Here is a 24,883-nt window from a genome sequence, read left to right on the forward strand (position 1 = left end):
AATTCAAAGTTGATCGTAGATGTGCTAAATTTAGCACATCTACGACCCTTTACTTTGACATGCGGGGGGGGGACGCCCAGCACAGGGCTAGTCCGCCCCGCATGTCAGGCCCTGCTCCCCCCTACGTAGGTACAGAATCATCGCACAGTGGTGATGCTTTTGTACCTGACATGTAGCTCCCTGCCAGCACAGCTCCTGCTAGCTGGCAGAGGGCTAACTGCCATGTCCCGGGTCGCAGCGGCTGCGTATGACATCACGCAGCCACTGCGGCCCGCCCACCCAACAGTCCAGACACGCCTCCATTGTTAGGACCGTGCCCCACCAACGGCGTTCTAAGGCTGTTGGTACGCCCCCTCCCGTCCTGCGACTGCCTCTGCCTGTCAATCAGGCGATCGCACCAGTGAGATGCTTTCTCATCTCACTGGCTGCACATGCACAGTGCACCACCGCGCGAGCGTACTGCGCATAGTAATACAGACAGCAATCCCTGCCGATGCAGCAATGCAGTCTGAATTACCCCCATTGTCCCTCCAGTATTGCTGTAGCCCATTGTAGCCTATGGGCTATGGATCGCGAAAAGAAGATCCGGCTGGGTTCCCTGGGAACTCTCCGCCGGAAATGCCCTGTGCATTGCGGACACCCCCACAGCTACCGCAATCTTTTGATTGCGATAGCCTATTGTAGCCTATGGGCTACAGATCGCGAAAAGTAAATCCATCTGGGTTCCCTGGGAACCCTCCATCTGAAATGTCTCTGTGCACGCATGCACAGGGGGCCTAATTCAGATCTGTTCGCTCGCTATTTTTTGCAGCGCTGCGAACAGATAGACACCACCTATAGGGGAGTGTATTTAAGCTTTGCAAGTGTGCGAACGCGTGTGCAGCCGCCCTGTATAAAAACAGCTTGTGCAGTTTCTGAGTAGCTCTGACCTTACTCAGCCGCTGCAATCACTTCAGCCTATTTGAGCCCGGAATTGATGTCTGACACCCGCCCTGCAAACACCTCGACACACCTGTGTTTTTCCAACCGCTCCCAGAAAACGGTCAGTTGCCACCCACAAACACCCTCTTCCTGTCAATCTCCTTGTGAACGGCTGTGCGAATGGTTTCTTTGCTAGAACCAGTGCACAACAACAATCCGCTTTGTAACCATACGGCGCGCCTGCGCATTGCGGTGCATACACATGCGCAGTAGTTACCTGATCGCTGGGCAGCGAAAAACGCTAGCGAGCGAACAGATCTGAATTAGGCCCAGGATCCCTGTCCCTGCGGGTGCCACGTGATACATTCACACATATTGCAATGCGATTCTGGGTGTTAAGATCCAGTCCAGATCGCATTATATGCAACCCTTGATAAATGGGCCCCTAAGTGAGTTAAAATGTATTTTTCCATCAAACCATAACAACACAAAATAAGGTGTGTGATTGGCCCGGCTAGAGGGGGCGGTTTGGAGGCCGGGTTTTTTTTTTTTTTTTTTTTTTTTACATTTAGATTTTAATTTTTAGTGTCCTACTATATATATCTGTGTGAGATACACAGTTTATTTTTATCCAGTTAGGTTTTTTTAGGGATGGGGTTCTAGGCTTTGCTGTACCAGAGGTGACACTGTCTGTGTAGTCACATTGCTCATTTCTTTTTATTATAAAAGAATAATTTATTATAAATATTTTTATTATTTGAATAAATTTGGTGTTTAAATGTTTTTGCTGTCATTTGTCTTTCTTTCTTTACTTAGTTGCTCCAGGCCTTTATTTCTCCCTCTCTAGCTTTTGTTCTTTATGCTGCTCCCTGTACTCCTTATCCGTTCTTCCTATTCTCCCTGTCCTCCTTCTTTTGGTGGAACCAGCATGCAGCGCTCCCACCGCCAGATTGCAGCCACTGCCCGTCTGACTGACTCATCTGTCACCTGACATGGGACTGCAACATGCTGTGGCTTGCTGGATGCGGCCAGCACTGTTGCTCCCGGGGGGGTCTGGCTATTTTAGCAGGGTTCTTCTAGTCAGCACTCCTTGCTTGATACGCGGAAGGCGTGTGCCCACAGCAGCCACTAACCGGGAGCGAAGCTTAGAGGTGGTTGTGGGACCTGCCACTTGGGTTTCTCCTGTTGTAGGTGGGGCATAAAGTTTAAACAGGTTGCCGGCCACCCACAATGCAGTCAGTAGGGTGTCCCATCATGACTGCCATTATGCTTGCTGCAGGAGGGCTAGGGGGAAAGGGCATTGGAGGCCATTTTCCCCTGAGGTTGATGACAGCCAAGTGCCAGCTACTGCTGTGCCTTCCCTCCTGACTGCAGTTGCTGTATCACTGCCTGTTTTAGACACTATGGCTGCTGGCAACCAGGCTGTATCCTCCCTGGCTACTTCTCAGCAGGCAGGATGCCCCTTACCTACCCCACACAGGCATAGAGACAGGGATTCTAATGTCTGTCGGCTGGTAACCCCTTACTGTCCCAGTCAGTTGTTATGTCACCTGTTGCGGCCGAGAATACATCTTTGTCTCCTTTACCCCTTTCCGCTGATCTTAGAAACATAGAATTTGACGGCAGATAAGATTCATTGATCAATTAACCCCGATAGTTGCCCAGATGTACCAGGCTTTAGCAACAGCTGGTTTGCCTTCTGCTGTGCCTTTGGTTTCTCCTCTCTCTCCTATCTCTACTGCTAATACTGTTGCAGGGCCGTCCTCTTTGTCGGCCTGTGATGGGTCTTTTCCTTTATTTGCAGGGTCTGAGGAAGAGCTGTCAGATGATCTGGATGCTCTGGTGGATGTGGCGTCTGCTAGGATGTCGGTCGGTGATCGCCCTAGGACTTTCTCTGAGTCATTTTCAGATAGCTATGACAGGGCTAGGAAGACAGCTGTAAAGTTTGCGCAGCATGGGCACTCAGGCACCATAGGTGTTCTAGCCAGTGTAGTAGGAAGTGCACCGGACATTTTTCGGGTTTTGTGTTTTGGTTTTGGATTCGGTTCCGCGGCCGTGTTTTGGGTTCGAACGCGTTTTGGCAAAACCTCACCGAATTTTTTTTGTCGGATTCGGGTGTGTTTTGGATTCCGGTGTTTTTTCAAAAAAACCCTAAAAAACAGCTTAAATCATTGAATTTGGGGGTCATTTTGATCCCATAGTATTATTAACCTCAATAACTATAATTTCCACTCATTTTCAGTCTATTCTGAACACCTCACACCTCAAAATATTATTTTTAGTCCTAAAATTTGCACCGAGGTAGCTGTGTGACTAAGCTAAGCGACCCTAGTGGCCGACACAAACACCTGGCCCATCTAGGAGTGGCACTGCAGTGTCACGCAGGATGGCCCTTCCAAAAAATACTCCCCAAACAGCACATGACGCAAAGAAGAAAAAAAAGAGGCGCAATGAGGTAGCTGTGTGAGTAAGCTAAGCGACCCTAGTGGCCGACACAAACACCTGGCCCATCTAGGAGTGGCACTGCAGTGTCACGCAGGATGGCCCTTCCAAAAAATACTCCCCAAACAGCACATGACGCAAAGAAGAAAAAAAAGAGGCGCAATGAGGTAGCTGTGTGAGTAAGCTAAGCGACCCTAGTGGCCGACACAAACACCTGGCCCATCTAGGAGTGGCACTGCAGTGTCACGCAGGATGGCCCTTCCAAAAAATACTCCCCAAACAGCACATGACGCAAAGAAGAAAAAAAAGAGGCGCAATGAGGTAGCTGTGTGAGTAAGCTAAGCGACCCTAGTGGCCGACACAAACACCTGGCCCATCTAGGAGTGGCACTGCAGTGTCACGCAGGATAGCCCTTCCAAAAAATACTCCCCAAACAGCACATGACGCAAAGAAGAAAAAAAGAAAAAAGATGGAATTGTCCTTGGGCCCTCCCACCCACCCTTATGTTGTATAATCAGGACATGCACACTTTAACCAACCCATCATTTCAGCGACAGGGTCTGCCACACGACTGTGACTGAAATGACTGGTTGGTTTGGGCCCCCACCAAAAAAGAAGCAATCAATCTCTCCTTGCACAAACTGGCTCTACAGAGGCAAGATGTCCACCTCATCATCATCGTCCGATTCATCACCCCTTTCACTGTGTACATCCCCCTCCTCACAGATTATTAATTCGTCCCCACTGGAATCCACCATCTCAGATCCCCGTGTACTTTCTGGAGGCAATTGCTGCTGGTAAATGTCTCCATGGAGTAATTGATTATAATTCATTTTAATGAACATCATCTTCTCCACATTTTCTGGAAGTAGCCTCGTACGCCGATTGCTGACAAGGTGAGCGGCGGCACTAAACACTCTTTCGGAGTACACACTGGAGGGAGGGCAACTTAGGTAGAATAAAGCCAGTTTGTGCAAGGGCCTCCAAATTGCCTCTTTTCCCTGCCAGTATACGTACGGACTGTCTGACATGCCTACTTGGATGCGGTCACTCATATAATCCTCCACCATTCTTTCAATGGTGAGAGAATCATATGCAGTGACAGTAGACGACATGTCAGTAATCGTTGGCAGGTCCTTCAGTCCGGACCAGATGTCAGCATCAGCAGTCGCTCCAGACTGCCCTGCATCACCGCCAGTGAATGGGCTCGGAATTCTGAGCCTTTTCCTCGCACGCCCAGTTGCGGGAGAATGTGAAGGAGGAGATGTTGACAGGTCGCGTTCCGCTTGACTTGACAATTTTCTCACCAGCAGTTCTTTGAACCCCTGCAGACTTATGTCTGCCGGAAAGAGAGATCCAACGTAGGTTTTAAATCTAGGATCGAGCACGGTGGCCAAAATGTAGTGCTCTGATTTCAACAGATTGACCACACGTGAATCCTGGTTAAGCGAATGAAGGGCTCCATCCACAAGTCCCACATGCCTAGCGGAATCGCTCTGTTTTAGCTCCTCCTTCAATGCCTCCAGCTTCTTCTGCAAAAGCCTGATGAGGGGAATGACCTGACTCAGGCTGGCAGTGTCTGAACTGACTTCACGTGTGGCAAGTTCAAAGGGCAGCAGAACCTTGCACAACGTTGAAATCATTCTCCACTGCGCTTGAGACAGGTGCATTCCACCTCCTTTGCCTATATCGTGGGCAGATGTATAGGCTTGAATGGCCTTTTGCTGCTCCTCCATCCTCTGAAGCATATAGAGGGTTGAATTCCACCTCGTTACCACCTCTTGCTTCAGATGATGGCAAGGCAGGTTCAGGTTTTTTTGGTGGTGCTCCAGTCTTCTGTACGCGGTGCCTGCACGCCGAAAGTGGCCCGCAATTCTTCTGGCCACCGACAGCATCTCTTGCACGCCCCTGTCGTTTTTTAAATAATTCTGCACCACCAAATTCAAGGTATGTGCAAAACATGGGACGTGCTGGAATTTGCCCAGATGTAATGCGCGCACAATATTGCTGGCGTTGTCCGATGTCACAAATCCCCAGGAGAGTCCAATTGGGGTAAGCCATTCTGCGATGATCTTCCTCAGTTGCCGTAAGAGGTCTTCAGCTGTTTGCGTATTCTGGAAAGCGGTGATACAAAGCGTAGCCTGCCTAGGAACGAGTTGGCGTTTGCGAGATCCTGCTACTGGTGCCGCCGCTGCTGTTCTTGCAGCGGTAGGCAATACATCTACCCAGTTGGCTGTCACAGTCATGTAGTCCTGAGTCTGCCCTGCTCCACTTGTCCACATGTCCGTGGTTAAGTGGACATTGGGTACAACTGCATTTTTTAGGACACTGGTGAGTCTTTTTCTGACGTCCGTGTACATTCTCGGTATCGCCTGCCTAGAGAAGTGGAACCTAGATGGTATTTGGTAACGGGGGCACACTGCCTCAATAAATTGTCTAGTTCCCTGTGAACTAACGGCGGATACCGGACGCACGTCTAACACCAACATAGTTGTCAAGGCCTCAGTTATCCGCTTTGCAGCAGGATGACTGCTGTGATATTTCATCTTCCTCGCAAAGGACTGTTGGACAGTCAATTGCTTTCTGGAAGTAGTACAAGTGGTCTTCCGACTTCCCCTCTGGGATGACGATCGACTCCCAGCAGCAACAACAGCAGCGCCAGCAGCAGTAGGCATTACACTTAAGGATGCATCGGAGGAATCCCAGACAGGAGAGGACTCGTCAGACTTGCCAGTGACATGGCCTGCAGGACTATTGGCTTTCCTGGGTAAGGAGGAAATTGACACTGGAGGGAGTTGGTGGGGTGGTTTGCGCGAGCTTGGTTACAAGAGGAAGGGATTTACTGGTCAGTGGACTGCTTCCGCTGTCGCCCAAAGTTTTTGAACTTGTCACTGACTTATTATGAATGCGCTGCAGGTGACGTATAAGGGAGGATGTTCCGAGGTGGTTAACGTCCTTACCCCTACTTATTACAGCTTGACAAAGGCAACACACGGCTTGACACCTGTTGTCCGCATTTCTGTTGAAATACTTCCACACTGAAGAGCTGATTTTTTTGGTATTTTCACCAGGCATGTCAATGGCCATATTCCTCCCACGGACAACAGGTGTCTCCCCGGGTGCCTGACTTAAACAAACCACATCACCATCAGAATCCTCCTTGTCAATTTCCTCCCCAGCGCCAGCAACACCCATATCCTCATCCTGGTGTACTTCAACACTGGCATCTTCAATTTCACTATCAGGAACTGGACTGCGGGTGCTCCTTTCAACACTTGCAGGGGGCGTGCAAATGGTGGAAGGCGCAAGCTCTTCCCGTCCAGTGTTGGGAATGTCAGGCATCGCAACCGACACAATTGGACTCTCCTTTGGGATTTGGGATTTCGAAGAACGCACAGTTCTTTGCTGTGCTTTTGCCGCAAGTCTTTTCTTTTTTCTAGCGAGAGGATGAGTGCTTCCATCCTCATGTGAAGCTGAACCACTAGCCATGAACATAGGCCAGGGCCTCAGCCGTTCCTTGCCACTCTGTGTGGTAAATGGTATATTGGCAAGTTTACGCTTCTCCTCAGACGCTTTTAATTTTGATTTTTGTGTCATTTTTTTACTGATCTTTTGTGTTTTGGATTTTACATGCTCTGTACTATGACATTGGGCATCGGCCTTGGCAGACGACGTTGATGGCATTTCATCGTCTCGGCCATGACTAGTAGCAGCAGCTTCAGCACGAGGTGGAAGTGGATCTTGATCTTTCCCTATTTTTTTAACTTCCACATTTTTGTTCTCCATATTTTGCGCACAACTAAAAGCAACCACAGGTATACAATGTAGATGGATGGATAGTATAGTATTACTTATACTTATGGACGACGAGTGACGACACAGAGGTAGGTACAGCCGTGGCCTACCGTACTGCTGCTTAGTGCTTATATATAAATATAATATACTGTATAACGGACCTGGTGGACAGTGTCAGCAGACTGCTAAACTAGTATGAAGAAAGAAAAAAAAAAACACCACAGGTATACAATGTAGATGGATGGATAGTATTACTTATACTTATGGACGACGAGTGACGAGTCGACACAGAGGTAGGTACAGCCGTGGCCTACCGTACTGCTGCTTAGTGCTTATATATAAATATAATATACTGTATAACGGACCTGGTGGACAGTGTCAGCAGACTGCTAAACTAGTATGAAGAAAGAAAAAAAAAACACCACAGGTATACAATGTAGATGGATGGATAGTATTACTTATACTTATGGACGACGAGTGACGAGTCGACACAGAGGTAGGTACAGCCGTGGCCTACAGTACTGCTGCTTAGTGCTTATATATAAATATAATATACTGTATAACGGACCTGGTGGACAGTGTCAGCAGACTGCTAAACTAGTATGAAGAAAGAAAAAAGAAACACCACAGGTATACAATGTAGATGGATGGATAGTATTACTTATACTTATGGACGACGAGTGACGAGTCGACACAGAGGTAGGTACAGCCGTGGCCTACTATACTGCTGCTTAGTGCTTATATATAAATATAATATACTGTATAACGGACCTGGTGGACAGTGTCAGCAGACTGCTAAACTAGTATGAAGAAAGAAAAAAAAACACCACAGGTATACAATGTACATGGATGGATAGTATTACTTATACTTATGGACGACGAGTGACGAGTCGACACAGAGGTAGGTACAGCCGTGGCCTACCGTACTGCTGCTTAGTGCTTATATATAAATATAATATACTGTATAACGGACCTGGTGGACAGTGTCAGCAGACTGCTAAACTAGTATGAAGAAAGAAAAAAAAAACACCACAGGTATACAATGTAGATGGATGGATAGTATTACTTATACTTATGGACGACGAGTGACGAGTCGACACAGAGGTAGGTACAGCCGTGGCCTACCGTACTGCTGCTTAGTGCTTATATATAAATATAATATACTGTATAACGGACCTGGTGGACAGTGTCAGCAGACTGCTAAACTAGTATAAAGAAAGAAAAAAAAACACCACAGGTATACAATGTAGATATATGGATAGTATTACTTATACTTATGGACGACGAGTGACGAGTCGACACAGAGGTAGGTACAGCCGTGGCCTACCGTACTGCTGCTTAGTGCTTATATATAAATATAATATACTGTATAACGGACCTGGTGGACAGTGTCAGCAGACTGCTAAACTAGTATAAAGAAAGAAAAAAAAACACCACAGGTATACAATGCAGCTGGATGGATAGTATTACTTATACTTATGGACGACGAGTGACGAGTCGACACAGAGGTAGGTACAGCCGTGGCCTACCGTACTGCTGCTTAGTGCTTATATATAAATATAATATACTGTATAACGGACCTGGTGGACAGTGTCAGCAGACTGCTAAACTAGTATGAAGAAAGAAAAAAGAAACACCACAGGTATACAATGTAGATGGATGGATAGTATTACTTATACTTATGGACGACGAGTGACGAGTCGACACAGAGGTAGGTACAGCCGTGGCCTACCGTACTGCTGCTTAGTGCTTATATACAAATATAATATACTGTATAACGGACCTGGTGGACAGTGTCAGCAGACTGCTAAACTAGTATGAAGAAAGAAAAAGAAAACACCACAGGTATACAATGTAGATGGATGGATAGTATTACTTATACTTATGGACGACGAGTGACGAGTCGATACAGAGGTAGGTACAGCCGTGGCCTACCGTACTGCTGCTTAGTGCTTATATATAAATATAATATACTGTATAACGGACCTGGTGGACAGTGTCAGCAGACTGCTAAACTAGTATGAAGAAAGAAAAAAAAAACACCACAGGTATACAATGTAGATGGATGGATAGTATTACTTATACTTATGGACGACGAGTGACGAGTCGACACAGAGGTAGGTACAGCCGTGGCCTACCGTACTGCTGCTTAGTGCTTATATATAAATATAATATACTGTATAACGGACCTGGTGGACAGTGTCAGCAGACTGCTAAACTAGTATAAAGAAAAAAAAAAAACACCACAGGTATACAATGTAGCTGGATGGATAGTATTACTTATACTTATGGACGACGAGTGACGAGTCGACACAGAGGTAGGTACAGCCGTGGCCTACCGTACTGCTGCTTAGTGCTTATATACAAATATAATATACTGTATAACGGACCTGGTGGACAGTGTCAGCAGACTGCTAAACTAGTATGAAAAAAGAAAAAAAAAAAACTACAGTGTTTTTCAGGCAGACAAACGTATACTGGACTGGTGGTCACTGTCAGCAAAACTGTGCACTGACTGTACTCCTGCTATAACTGCTCCCCAGTCCCCACAATTAGGCAGTGTGAGCAGTGCACTCAGCACAGATATATCATGCAGCAGTGCAGCACACTGAGTGAGCACAGATATGGTGGAGCGTTTATTTTCAGGCAGAGAAACAACGGATTAAACTCAATACCCTGCACTGTACTCCCTAACAGCTGCTCCCCGTCCCGACTCCCCAATCCTCCCCACAATTTATAACTAACTAAGTTCTACTATAACGGAGAGGACGCCAGCCACGTCCTCTCCCTATCAATCTCAATGCACGTGTGAAAATGGCGGCGACGCGCGGCTCCTTATATAGAATCCGAGTCTCGCGAGAATCCGACAGCGGGATGATGACGTTCGGGCGCGCTCGGGTTAACCGAGCAAGGCAGGAGGATCTGAGTCTGCTCAGGCCCGTGCAAAAAAGGGTGAAGTTCGGGCGGGTTCGGATTCCGAGGAACCGAACCCGCTCATCACTAGTCCACATACCTCCCAACTTTGGTGGCTGATAAAGAGGTACATTGGCGGAGCCCCGCCGGAAATAGGGGGCATGGCCTCCAGAGAGGGTGTGGCTTCGCGGGAGTGCTGCGATCGCAAGCCACGCCCCAGTTTTCATCACTTTGGGAGCATGCCCAGCACTCTGTGAGCTGCTGTCATGCCTCCTCTTCCTCTGTCTCTAGTGAATAGACGCTGTGCGCACAGCATTTATTCACCTCTGCTCTGCTAACCAGAGCAGCGAGTACAGGAGCCTCCCAACTGCCCCCCCCCCCCCAACTGCGGGACACTGTGGCCCGCAGGTGGGACAGCGAGACAGTCCCAAAAAGACGGGACTGTCCTGTGAAAATTGGGACAGTTGGGAGGTATGCGTCCAGCATAACTACCGGCGCCTGTTCCCCCACCTGCACACACAAACCTTGCTGCTGAGTTAGTGTGTTGTGTAGGACTGGGGAGTGAAGACAGTCTGTCGCCACTGCTTCACAAGCTCTACCGTGTGAACAGCCTGGGAGGAGCTGATTCCGCTACATACAGCCAGCGGTCATAGTGTATGGACAGAGGATGCAGCTGCACATCGGTGAGCTGCATGATACATCGCTTGCCGGGAAGGGTTTCTAGGTACCCTCCCACCCCCGCGCGCGTGCCCGTACGGTATGTTGCTAATATTTCCCCACCCTTTTGAGTCTCCCCCACTCCCCCTGCCCTTTCCCACTCATCCTTCTGCTGTCTACTTTCCCTGTAACTAAATTTCTACTGGGAGGTGCTGAACTTTGTATACAGTCTCCCCCTGTTCTCACTCCTATCTCCCCCTATTTCTCCTCTCTCCTGTTACCCCGTATACCCCTATTCTTCCGCTCTTTTTCTCTTTGCCATCTCCCCTATTCCTTCTCTCTCCCCTATCTCCCTTTGTTCCTTCTCTCTCTTCCCATCTCCCCTATTCCTTCTCTCTCTTCCATCTCCCTCTGTTCCTTCTCTCTCTCCCATCTCCCTCTGTTCCTTTTCGCTCTCCCATCTCCCTCTGTTGCTTCTCTCTATCCCATCTCCCTCTGTTCCTTCTCTCTCCCCCATCTCCATCTGTTCCTTCTCTCTCTCCCATCTCCCTCTGTTGCTTCTCTCTATCCCATATCCCTCTGTTCCTTCTCTCTCCCCCATCTCCATCTGTTCCTTCTCTCTCTCCCATCTCCCTATGTTGCTTCTCTCTCTCCCATCTCCCTCTGTTCCTTGTCTCTCCCCCATCTCCATCTATTCCTTCTCTCTCTCTCCCATCTCCATCTGTTCCTTCTCTCTCTCTCCCATCTCCCTCTGCTCCTTCTCTCTCTATCCCATCTCCCTCTGTTCCTTCTCTCTCTCTCCCATCTCCTTCTGTTCCTTCTCTCTCTCCCATCTCCCTCTGTTGCTTCTCTCTATCCCATCTCCCTCTGTTGCTTCTCTCTATCCCATCTCCCTCTGTTCCTTCTCTCTCCCCCATCTCCATCTGTTCCTTCTCTCTCTCCCATCTCCATCTGTTCCTTCTCTCTCTCCCATCTCCCTATGTTGCTTCTCTCTCCCCATCTCCATCTATTCCTTCTCTCTCTCTCCCATCTCCATCTGTTCCTTCTCTCTCTCTCCCATCTCCCTCTGCTCCTTCTCTCTCTCTCCCATCTCCCTCTGCTCCTTCTCTCTCTCTCCCATCTCCATCTGTTCCTTCTCTCTCTCTCCCATCTCCTTCTGTTCCTTCTCTCTCTCCCATCTCCTTCTGTTCCTTCTCTCTCTCCCCCATCTCCCTCTGTTCCTTTTCTCTCTTCCATCTCCCCCTATTCATCTCTCTCTATCTGCTGTCTCCCCGTTCTTCCTCTCTCCCTCTGCGTTGTCTCTCCCCTTCTTCCTCGCTCTCTCTGGGTGGGATGTACTAACCTCTCCTGCAGCGTTAACTGGCTTTCTCAGCGGCCATCTGTCTCCTCCCCATCTCGGCGTTATTCCTGTACAGTACATAATGGTGGGAAATTCTCCTCCACTCTGTGTAATGCCGGTTATCTTTGGAAACATCAATACCTGAATCGGCAGCAGTCACTCACTAAATTGGTCGGGGAAAGCAAGCAATGTAGTTTTCTCCCAGTTGTTTTAATTATGTGAATAAGACACTTGGCGCAGGCAAGCTGCACGGAACCTGGCGCGGTGAGAAGGGCTATTTTGTGCGACATGAGCACAGTATAAAGGACACATATGTACTAACTAGCAGGGCTGGCTCCAGACCTACTAGCAACCCAAGCAAGAAATTTTAAAGTGTTCCCTACCCCTCTAATGCCTAAGGCGTGCACGCTCCTGAGAAAGTGGGCATGGTCTTGCAACTTTATATTATGAAACTCTAAATATATATTTATTTCCACACCCCCTGTACACACACAATTAGCAGCTTACATATAACACCCACAGCAGTGTTACACACATATAACGTCCCCAGTATATTGGGGGTAATTCTGAGTTGATCGCAGCGGCAAGTTTGTTAGCAATTGGGAAAAACCAACTGCACTGCAGGGGAGGCAGATATAACATGTGCAGAGAGAGTTAGATTTGGGTGGGTTATTTCGTTTCTGTGCATGGTAAATACTGACTGCTTTATTTTACACTGCAATTTAGATTGCAGATTGAACACACCACACCCAAATCTAACTCTCTCTGCACGTGTTATATCTGTCCCCCCTGCAGTGCACATGGTTTTGCCCAACTGCTAACAAAGTTGCTGCTGCGATCAACTCAATTGTCAGATACACAAAACGTTTCAGTAGAGTGCCAGATATACATACGCCCCCAATAGTGCCATGCCAGATACACAAATACCCCCACAGTGCTGCCAGATACACAAATACCCCCACAGTGCTGTCAGATACACATTATATGCCCCCAGCAGTGCTGCCAGATACATAAAAGCCCCAGCAGTGCTGCCAGATACATAAATGCCCCAACAGTGCTACCAGATACATAAATGCCCCCACAGTGCTGCCAGATACATAAATGCCCCCACATTGGATGACAGACACACAAATGCCCCCACAGTGCTGCCAGATACATAAATGCCCCCACAGTGCTGCCAGATACACATTATATGCCCCCAGCACTGCTGCCAGATACATAAATGCCCACACAGTGTACGCCAAATACATAAATGCCCCCACAGTGTACGCCAAATACATAAATGCCTCCACAGTGGATGCCAGATACATAAATGTCCCCACAGTGGATGCCAGATACATAAATGCCCCCACAGTGGATGCCAGATACATAAATGCCCCCACAGTGGATGCCAGATACATAAATGCCCCCACAGTGCTACCAGATACATAAATGCCCCCAGAGTGCTGCCAGATACATAAATGCCCCCACAGTGCTGTCAGATACACAAATGCCCCCAGTGCCAGATAACTGTATCCAACTTCACTCCCGGGACCTCAGCTACATGCAGGCAGCAGGGACAAGATCGAGCTACGGCAGCAGGGACAAGAGACACCCATCCCGCCCTCAACCCCCAGACTGGACGACTCACCCGTGACCCACCACGATGTCGTCGGTGCTGCGGCTGCTCTCTCCCCGGTGCCAGTCATCTCAAATATGGCGCCAGTCCTTGAGCCAATCAGAGCTCATGGCCCGGCAGCAGTGGCTCCTGATTGGCTGACGGCCAGCACCATATGTGAAATGGGCAGCCGACCTTAAATAGCCGGCGCCCTGTTAGGCCGCTCCAGTCGAATGTGCCTGGAGCTGGCCCTGCTAACTAGACAGTAAGCTCTTGGTTTGAATGTCCCATCATGATGCCTACTGTGCTTTGAGCCTAATTCAGACCTGATCGCAGCAGCAACATTTTTCTCTAATGGGCAAAACCATGTGCAGTGCAGGTGGGGCATATGTAACATGTGCAGAGAGAGTTAGATTTGGGTGGGGTGTGTTCGGCTTCAAATTGAAATCTAAATTGCAATGTAGTGTGTGTCACCAGTAGCGGATCTTGCCACGGGCAAGCAGGACTTTTGCCCGGTGCGCCGCCTTCCGCAGGGCGCCGGCGCCATCCGGAGGGCGCCGCACCACGGCAAGATCCGCTGCTGATGTGCCGTCCGCCCCCCGCTGCCCGCTGTCCCCCGCCGCTGTCCCCCGCCGTGAAGGGAACTAGACGCGTAGCGTCTAGTTTCCCTTCGTGGAGAGGACGTTTACTGTGCGGTGCGCGATGACGTCATCGCGCACTGAACAGCAAAGGTCCTCTCCACGAATGGAACTAGACACGAAGCATCAGTTCCCCTTCGTGGAGAGGACCTTTGCTGTGCGGTGCGCGATGACGTCATCGCGCACCGCACATCTTTCATCGGCGCTACTACTGTACAGGGGGCGTAAGTGACAACGCCCCCTGTATGAAGCCACGCCCCCATCGCCTGCCCGGGACGCTCAAAACCCTGGAGCCGGCCCTGTGTGTCACATATTCACACACTCTGTCTGAATCTCCCAGTGTGTCACACGACCATGCTGGCCTATTCTCTCAGTGTGTCACACAGAATGGGCCTAATTCAAACCTGATCGCAGGCGTGCCTGGACCATTGGAGGAGTGGGCCACGGCGGCTGTGTGACCTTCACAGTGACAAGTAGCTCCTGCCAGCTCGCAAGATGCAGGGAGCTACTCCTAAAGTACAAAAGAATCACCGCTGTGCAATGCTTTTATACTTGTGTGGGAGGGGGGGTCGGGTCTGACATGGGGGGAGGACTAGCCCTGTGCTGGGCGTCCCCCCACATGTCTGAAGACTGATCGTAGATGTGCTCAAACGAGTTTTATGGTAAGAACTTACTCTTGTTAAAACTCTTTCTGCGAGGTACACTGGGCTCCACAGGTCTGGACAATGGGGTGTAGAGTAGGCTCTTGATCCGAGGCACCAACAGGATCAAAGCTTTGACCTTCTTCCCAAGATGCATAGCGCCGCCTCCTATATCACCCCACCTCCCAGCACAGGAGCTCAGTTTAGTTAACCAGCCCAATGCAGTAGCAGGAAAAGAGACGACAACGGTTAGTAGCCACATACACCACACTCTCACAACAAGAGAAGTGTCAGCGGCTAATGCCATATCAACCCAAAAAAGCTAAGTGAGTCAGGGTGGGCGCCTTGTGGAGCCCAGTGTACCTCGCAGAAAGAGTTTTAACAAGGGTAAGTTCTTACCATAAAACTAATTTTCTGCTGCGGGGTACACTGGGCTCCACAAGTCTGGACAATGGGGATGTCCTAAAGCACTTCCTTATGGGAGGGGACGCACTGTAGCGGGTACAAGAACCTGGCATCCAAAGGAAGCATCCTGGGAAGCGGCAGTATCGAAGGCATAGAACCTTATGAACATGTTCCCGGAGGACCACGTAGCCGCCTTGCACAATTGATCAAGGGTCGCACCATGATGGGCCGCCCAAGAAGGTCCAACAGACCGAGTAGAATGGGCCGTAATGTGAACAGGAGCTGACAGACCATCCTTCACATAAGCATGCGCAATCACCATTCTGATCCGCCTGGCCAGGGTCTGCTTGTGAGCAGGCCAGCCACGTTTGTGAAATCCAAACAAAACAAAGAGAGAATCAGACTTTCGAATAAAAGCAGTTCTCTTCACATAGATACGGAGAGCCCGTACCACATCCAAAGACTCTTGGGAGACAAATCAGGAGAGACAAAAGCTGGAACCACAATCTCCTGATTAAGGTGGAACGAAGAAACCACCTTAGGCAAATATCCGAGATGAGTCCTAAGAACCGCCCGGTCACGGCGAAAAATCAGATATGAGGAACTACAAGACAAGGCACCCAAATCCGACACTCTTCTAGCAGAGGCAATAACCAACAGAAACACCACCTTAAGGGAAAGCCACTTAAGGTCAGCTGTACCAAGAGGTTCAAATGGAGACTCTTGTAACGCCTCCAAAACCACCGACAAGTCCCAAGGATCCACAGGCGGGACATAGGGAGGTTGGATACGCAACACACCCTGAGTGAAAGTATGAACATCAGGTAAAGTCGCAATTTTTCTCTGAAACCACACCGACAAGGCAGAATTATGAACTTTGAGGGAGGCCATACGCAGGCTTAAATCTAGGCCCTGCTGTAGAAAAGCCAAAAGTTTGGCTGTACTAAACTTGGAAGCCTGCTTCAGGATCCCTTGTCCTTGCTCCGAAGACCGGAACCTTGTGATTGTGTCGATACGCCATCGGATCCACATCTGGAAGACCCCACCTTTCCACGAGGAGTTGAAACACTTCTGGATGGAGGCCCCACTCATTGGCATGCACGTCCTGACGACTGAGAAAGTCTGCTTCCCAATTCAGGACTCCCGGAATGAATATTGCCGGTAGATGGCGTTCTGCCCAACGTAGAATCCGTGCGGCTTCCTTCATTGCCAAACGGCTTCGAGTGCCGCCTTGATGATTTATGTAAGCCACTGTAGTGGCGTTGTCCTTGAACAGGACGGTTCTGAATCAAATGCTGGGCTAGGTTCAATGCATTGAAGACCGCCCGCAATTTCAGAATGTTGATCGAGATGAGAGATTCCTCCTTGGTCCACCGACCCTGCAAGGAGTGCTGCTCCAGCACCGCGCCCCAACCTCTTAGACTGGCATCTGTCGTCAACAGGACCCAGTTGGATATCCAGAAGGGACGGCCTCTGCACAATTATCAGTCCTGGAGCCACCAAAGCAGCGACAGACGGACCTCCAGAGTCAAAGAGATCATTTGAGACCTGATCCAGTGAGGCAGGCCATCCCACTTGGCTAGAATCAGCTTCTGGAGGGGGCGAGAATGGAATTGAGCATACTCCACCATGTCGAATGCTGATACCATGAGGCCCAGCACCTGCATTGCCGAATGTATCGACACTTGCGGACGAGAAAGGAAGCAACGAATCCTGTCCTGAAGTTTCAGGACTTTCTCCTGAGACAAGAACAACCTCTGGTTGTGAGTGTCCAACAGCGCTCCCAGATGCACCATGCTCTGAGCAGGGACCAGGGAGGATTTCTTCCAGTTGATGAGCCACCCGTGGGCTTGTAGAAACCGGACCGTCATATCCAGATGACGCAGGAGAAGATCTGGGGAATTTGCCAGGATTAACAAGTCATCCAGATACGGCAGTATCCTGACCCCTTGACGGCGGAGTACCACCGTCATCACCGCCATAACTTTGGTGAAGACTCGCGGAGCCATTGTTAAACCAAAAGGTAACGTCCGAAACTGGTAATGGAGGTTGCCAATAGCTAACCTCAGGTATTGTTGATGTGACACTGCTATAGGAATATGCAGGTAAGCATCCTGTATGTCCAGGGAGACCATGTAGTCCCCAGGTTCCAAGGCTAGAACTATAGAGCGAAGGGTTTCCATACGGAACTTGGAAACCTTCACAAACTTGTTCAGTGCCTTGAGGTTGAAAATGGGCCGGCAGGACCCATTCGGTTTTGGGACTAGAAACAGCGGAGAATAGTACCCCCGGACCCTCTGAGCAAGAGGCACCTGTACTACGACTCCTGAATGCAGGAGGGTCTGTACCACCGAATGCAGAGTGTTTGCCTTTGTCTGGTCTGACGGGACGTCTGTCTGGCAAAATCGATGAGGGGGTCGGTTTTTGAATGGCTATGGCGTAACCTCGAGTGACGACTTCCCATACCCAGGCATCTGAAGTGGTCTTCAACCATTCCTGGGTATACTCTAGAAGCCGGCCCCCCACCCTGAGATCTCCCAGGGGGAGGCCCGCCCCGTCATGCGACAGGCTTATCGATCTTGGCTGCCGGCTGCCGGGCAGCCCAGGCTCTTTTGGGCTTCGGCTTACCAGGTTTGAAAGTGCGGGCCTGCTTATGGTACACCTGACCTTTTACTTTACCTGAAGGACGAAAGGGGCGAAAGGACGTGCCTTTGGCCTTCAACACAGAAAGAGCTGTATTAGGCAGACAGGCAGTTTTGGCAGTAGCCAAGTCAGCCACTATCTTATTTAAGTCCTCCCCAAACAGAATATCCCCCTTGAAATGGAGTACCTCCCGGGTTTTCCACAGACCAGGATCTCAGCCACAATATCCTGCGAGCCAGGACTGACGTAGTAGAGGCCTTGGCTGCTAGGATATCGGCATCAGAAGCCGCCTCTTTAATATAGCGAGAAGCTGTGACGATATATGACAAGCATTGTCTAGCATGGTCAGAGGAGATTTCAGCTTCTAACTCCAAGGCCCATGCTTCAATAGCCTCTGCCGCCCCTGTAGTTGCAATAGTGGGCCTTTGTGCAGCACCCGTGAGAGTGTAAATCGCTTTTAGACAACCCTCGACACGTTTATCCGTAGGCTCTTTTAGAGACATGATGGTAGTGACAGGTAGAGCTGAGAAAACCACCATCCTAGCCACATGTGAGTCTACTGGAGGAGGCGTTTCCCAATTCTTAGACAGCTCTTGCGCGAGGGGATAGCGAGCCAGCATCTTCTTTTGAGGCACAAACTTCGTACCCAGGCTTTGACGTATATCCACTAGGTGGTCAAAGTGAGGTAAAACTTGTTTAATCACCGTCTGAGGCTTGAACCTATCTGGTTTCTTAGGAGGAACGGATGGCACGGGATCATCCGTAATCTGCAGAATTAACTTAATAGCCTCTAAAAGATCAGGAACATCCACATGTGAACTACCCTCCCCATCAGCGGTATCTGAGTCAGAACCAGTGGGGTCAGTGTATGTACTGTCTTCATTAGACGAGGTGTCAGTGACAGCAGTGGATTATGAGGAGACGAGCGCTCGCTTAGAGGACCTCTTGGACTTAGGTGAGCGTTGGTCAGGCTTTTTAGTAGCCAGGGACTGGTTCAACTTCTTTAATTGAGCAGATAAATTATCCGCCCACGGCGGGTTAGCTGCAGGGACCACATACGGTTGTACCGGCATTGGGGGTCCCATAGGGGGTGTTAGTTTATGAACTAGCATATGCAGAAGCGTGGAAAAAGCGGCCCACGGAGGGTCAGTATGTGCCTCCGTTGCCATAGTCCCACTGGGGAGCAAGGAGCCCCCAGAACCAGAGCCCACAGCTGCTATATTCTCCCCATATGTGCCTGTGGCTTCAGCAACACCTGCAGTGTGTTCCGCCCCAGAACCGTTACCCTCAGAAGCAGACATGATATAACTTGCAGTATGAGGTAACATAGTACAATTATTAGCAGCACTATATCCCTAAACCCAAGCCCCTGCGCAGTGTAGTCAGCAACAGCAGAGATAAAGGAGAGATATGGTGACAAAATCACAGAGAAAAATACGTAATACAGTATATCTTTGTGAAAATCCTATATTAAATAACACCTGACGCACCAAGCCCCCTCAGGTTATAGAATATAGAGATAGCAAGTTGAGTGAAAGACACGAGATGGACACCACTCAGCTATCAATGCACACACAAATAGTCAGAGTTTGTACAATGCAGAGGTTATTACAGACAATAATACTGTACTGGACTAGCTTACACAGCTATATAGTCAGTAGATATAACACTACACAGTAAGAAACTGGATGTATATCACAAGGTAATTGTACTATAAACCCATGACTAAATGCACTCTTTCTTACTAACACTGACTAAAAAGGCAGGTAGAATACTTAAGTGTCATGTAAAGGCACAGCGCTGACAACCAGGCGGCTTTACAATACATAGGAGGATTTGCCCAAGCAGTCCCAAGAACAGTGAGCTGAGGAGTAATGGCGCCGCAGACACTGACAGGGAGTGAGGAAAAGACAGAGATGCAGCTCCAGGGCGGGAACACTTGCTGGAAATGGCGCGCTGGGGCTGGACGAGGGGCTTCAGGTCTAAGCCTTATCCCCCTTGCTGGCAAAACCACCGGGTACTGTGGGCGATATTAAAATCGGTTTTAAGAGAAAACCTGACCTGCGCCCATGCCCTGGTGATCTAGTAGGATCGCCTATATCCACAGTGTCCACCACCAGCGCGCGCAGCCCGCCTCCCACTGACCGCGTCGGATCGCGATAAAGACCGGGTCCCGCGAGCGGGACCCACTTACCACCTCCCGAAGTGCGGCCACGCGATCCTGAAGAGCCCCAGCCGTGTGTGTCTAACATAGTGATGTGCAAGGGAAATTTTTCGGGTTTTGTGTTTTGGTTTTGGATTCAGTTCCGCGGCCGTGTTTTGGCAAAACCTCCCTGAAATTTTTTTGTCGGATTCGGGTGTGTTTTGGATTCTTTTTTTTTTTTTTTTACAAAAAACCCTCAAAAACAGCTTAAATCATAGAATTTGTGGGTCATTTTGATCCCATAGTATTATTAACCTCAATAACCATAATTTCCACTCATTTCCAGTCTATTCTGAACACCTCACACCTCACAATATTATTTTTAGTCCTAAAATGTGCACCGAGGTTGCTGGATGACTAAGCTAAGCGACCCAAGTGGCCAACACAAACACCTGGCCCATCTAGGAGTGGCACTGCAGTGTCAGACAGGATGGCCGATTTAAAAAATAGTCCCCAAACAGCACATGACGCAAAGAAAAAAAGAGGTGCACCAAGGTCACTGGATGGCTAAGCTAAGCGACCCAAGTGGCCGTCACAAACACCTGGCCCATCTAGGAGTGGCACTGCAGTGTCAGACAGGATGGCACTTCAAAAAAAATAGTCCCCAAACAACACATGATGCATAGAAAAAAAGAGGTGCACCAAGGTCGCTGGATGGCTAAGCCAAGCGACCCAAGTGGCCGTCACAAACACCTGGCCCATCTAGGAGTGGCACTGCAGTGTCAGACAGGATGGCACTTAAAAAAAATAGTCCCCAAACAGCACATGATGCAAAGAAAAAAAGAGGTGCAATGAGGTAGCTGGGTGACTAAGCTAAGCGACCCAAGTGGCCGACACAAACACCTGGCCCATCTAGGAGTGGCACTGCAGTGTCAGACAGGATGGCACGTCAAAAAATAGTTCCCAAAAAGCACATGATGCAAAGAAAAATTAACGAAAAAAGAGGTGCAAGATGGAATTGTCCTTGGGCCCTCCCACCCACCCTTATGTTGTATAAACAGGGCATGCACACTTTAACAAACCCATCATTTCAGGACAGGGTCTGCCACATGACTGTGACTGAAATGACTGGGTGGTTTGGGCCCCCACCAAAAAAGAAGCAATCAATCTCTCCTTGCACAAACTGGCTATACAGAGGCAAGATGTCAACCTCATCGTCCGATTTCTCACCCATTTCACTGTGTACATCCCCCTCCTGACAGATTATTAATTCGTCCCCACTGGAATCCACCATCTCAGATCCCTGTGTACTTTCTGTAGGCAATTGCTGGTGAATGTCTCCATGGAGGAATCGATTATAATTCATTTTGATGAACATCATCTTCTCCACATTTTCTGGAAGTAACCTCGAACGCCGATTGCTGACAAGGTGAGCGGCTGCACTAAACAATTTTTCGGCGTACACACTGGAGGGGGGGCAACTAAGGTAAAATAAAGCCAGTTTCTGCAAGGGCCTCCAAATTGCCTCTTTTTCCTGCCAGTATACGTACGGACTGTTTGACGTGCCTACTTGGATGCGGTCACTTATATAATCCTCCACCTTCTTTCAATGGTGACAGAATCATATGCAGTGACAGTAGACGACATGTCAGTAATCGTTGGCAGGTCCTTCAGTCGGGACCAGATGTAAGCACTCGCTCCAGACTGCCCTGCATCACCGCCAGCGGGTGGGCTCGGAATTCTTAGCCTTTTCCTCGCAGCCCCAGTTGCGGGAGAATGTGAAGGAGAAGCTGTTGACGGGTCACGTTCCGCTTGACTTGACAATTTTCTCACCAGCAAGTTTTTGAACCTCTGCAGACTTGTGTCTGCCGGAAAGAGAGATACAACGTAGGTTTTAAATCTAGGATCGAGCACGGTGGCCAAAATGTAGTGCTCTGATTTCAACAGATTGACCACCCGTGAATCCTGGTTAAGCGAATTAAGGGCTCCATCCACAAGTCCCACATGCCTAGCGGAATTGCTCTGTTTTAGCTCCTCCTTCAATCTCTCCAGCTTCTTCTGCAAAAGCCTGATGAGGGGAATGACCTGACTCAGGCTGGCAGTGTCTGAACTGGCTTCACGTGTGGCAAGTTCAAAGGGTTGCAGAACCTTGCACAACGTTGAAATCATTCTCCACTGCGCTTGAGTCAGGTGCATTCCCCCTCCTTTGCCTATATCGTAGGTAGCTGTATAGGCTTAAATGGCCTTTTGCTGCTCCTCCATCCTCTGAAGCATATAGAGGGTTGAATTCCACCTCGTTACCACAACTTGCTTCAGATGATGGAAGGGCAGGTTCAGGAGTGTTTGCTGGTGCTCCAGTCTTCGGCACGCGGTGGCTGAATGCCGAAAGTGGCCCGCAATTCTTTGGGCCACCGACAGCATCTCTTGCACGCCCCTGTCGTTTTTTAAATAATTCTGCACCACCAAATTCAATGTATGTGCAAAACATGGGACGTGCTGTAATTTGCCCAGATGTAATGCACGCACAATATGGGTGGTGTTGTCCGATGTCACAAATCCCCAGGAGAGTCCAATTGGGGTAAGCCATTCTGCGATGATGTTCCTCAGTTTCCGTAAGAGGTTGTCAGCTGTGTGCCTCTTATGGAAAGCGGTGATGCAAAGCGTAGCCTGCCTAGGAACGAGTTGGCATTTGCGATATGCTGCTACTGGTGCCGCCGCTGCTGTTCTTGCTGCGGGTGGCAATACATCTACCCAGTGGGCTGTCACAGTCATATAGTCCTGAGTCTGCCCTGCTCCACTTGTCCACATGTCCGTGGTTAAGTGAACATTGGGTACAGTTGCATTTTTTAGGACACTGGTGACTCTTTTTCTGACGTCTGTGTACATTTTCTGTATCGCCTGCCTAGAGAAATGGAACCTAGATGGGATTTGGTACCGGGGACACAGTACCTCAATCAATTCTCTAGTTCCCTGTGAATTAACGGTGGATACCGGAAACACGTTTTTCACCACCCAGGCTGCCAAGGCCTGAGTTATCCGCTTTGCAGCAGTATGACTGCTGTGATATTTTATCTTCCTCGCAAAGGACTGTTGGACAGTCAATTGCTTTCTGGAAGTAGTACAAGTGGTCTTCCGACTTCCCCTCTGGGATGACAATCGACTCCCAGCAGCAACAACAGCAGCACCAGCAGCAGTAGGCGTTACACTCAAGGATGCATCGGCGGAATCCCAGGCAGGAGAGGACTCGTCAGACTTGACAGTGACATGGCCTGCAGGACTATTGGCTTTCCTGTCTAAGGAGGAAATTGACACTGAGGGAGTTGTTGGTGTGGTTTGCAGGAGCTTGGTTACAAGAGGAAGGGATTTAGTTGGCAGTGGACTGCTTCCGCTGTCACCCAAAGTTTTTGAACTTATCAATGACTTGTGATGAATGCGCTCCAGGTGACGTATAAGGGAGGATGTTCCGAGGTGGTTAACGTCCTTACCCCTACTTATTACAGCTTGACAAAGGCAACACATAGCTTGACACCAGTTGTCCGCATTTCTGTTGAAATAATTCCACACCGAAGAGGTGATTTTTTTTTTGTAATTTGACCAGGCATGTCAATGGCCATATTCGTCCCACGGACAACAAGTGTCTCCCCGGGTGCCTGACTTAAACAAACCACCTCACCATCAGAATCCTCCTTGTCAATTTCTTCCCCAGCGCCAGCAACACCCATATCCTCATCCTGGTGTACTTCAACAGTGACATCTTCAATTTGACTATCAGGAACTGGACTGCGGGTGCTCCTTCCAGCACTTGCAGGGGGCGGGCAAATGGTGGAAGGCGCCACCTCTTCCCGTCCAGTGTTGGGAAGGTCAGGCATCGCAACCGACACAATTAGACTCTCCTTGGGGATTTGTGATTTAGAAGAACGCAGTTCTTTGCTGTGCTTTTACAATCTTAACTCCTTTAAGTTTTCTAGCAGGAGGATGAGTGCTTCCATCCTCATGTGAAGCTGAACCACTAGCCATGATCATAGGCCAGGGCCTCAGCTGTTCATTGCCACTCCGTGTCGTAAATGGCATATTGGCAAGTTTACGCTTCTCCTCGGACGCTTTTAATTTAGATTTTACTGAACTTTTTTTTTTGTATTTTACATGCTCTCTACTATGACATTGGGCATCGGCCTTGGCAGACGACGTTGATGGCATTTCATCGTCTCAGCCATGACTAGTGGCAGCAGCTTCAGCAAGAGGTGGAAGTGGATCTTGATCTTTCCCTATTTTACCCTCTACATTTTTGTTCTCCATTTTTTAATGTGTGGAATTATATGCCAGTAATATATCAATAGCAATATCCTACTACTATATATACTGCGCACAAAAACTTAAATGCACCACAGGTATGGATGGTTAGTATACCAGACGACATAGAGGTTAGTATACTTGACGACATAGAGGTAGGTAGAGCAGTGGCCTACTGTACCGTACTGCTATATATTATATACTGGTGGTCAGCAAAATTATGCACTGTCCTACTACTATATATATACTGCGCACAAAAATAAGAATTTACTCACCGGTAATTCTATTTCTCGTAGTCCGTAGTGGATGCTGGGTACTCCGTAAGGACCATGGGGAATAGCGGGCTCCGCAGGAGACTGGGCACTCTAAAGAAAGATTAGGTACTATCTGGTGTGCACTGGTTCCTCCCCCTATGCCCCTCCTCCAGACCTCAGTTAGGGAAACTGTGCCCGGAAGAGC

Source organism: Pseudophryne corroboree, chromosome 9 (genome assembly GCF_028390025.1).
Source record: "Pseudophryne corroboree isolate aPseCor3 chromosome 9, aPseCor3.hap2, whole genome shotgun sequence".
Classification (NCBI taxonomy): domain Eukaryota; kingdom Metazoa; phylum Chordata; class Amphibia; order Anura; family Myobatrachidae; genus Pseudophryne; species Pseudophryne corroboree.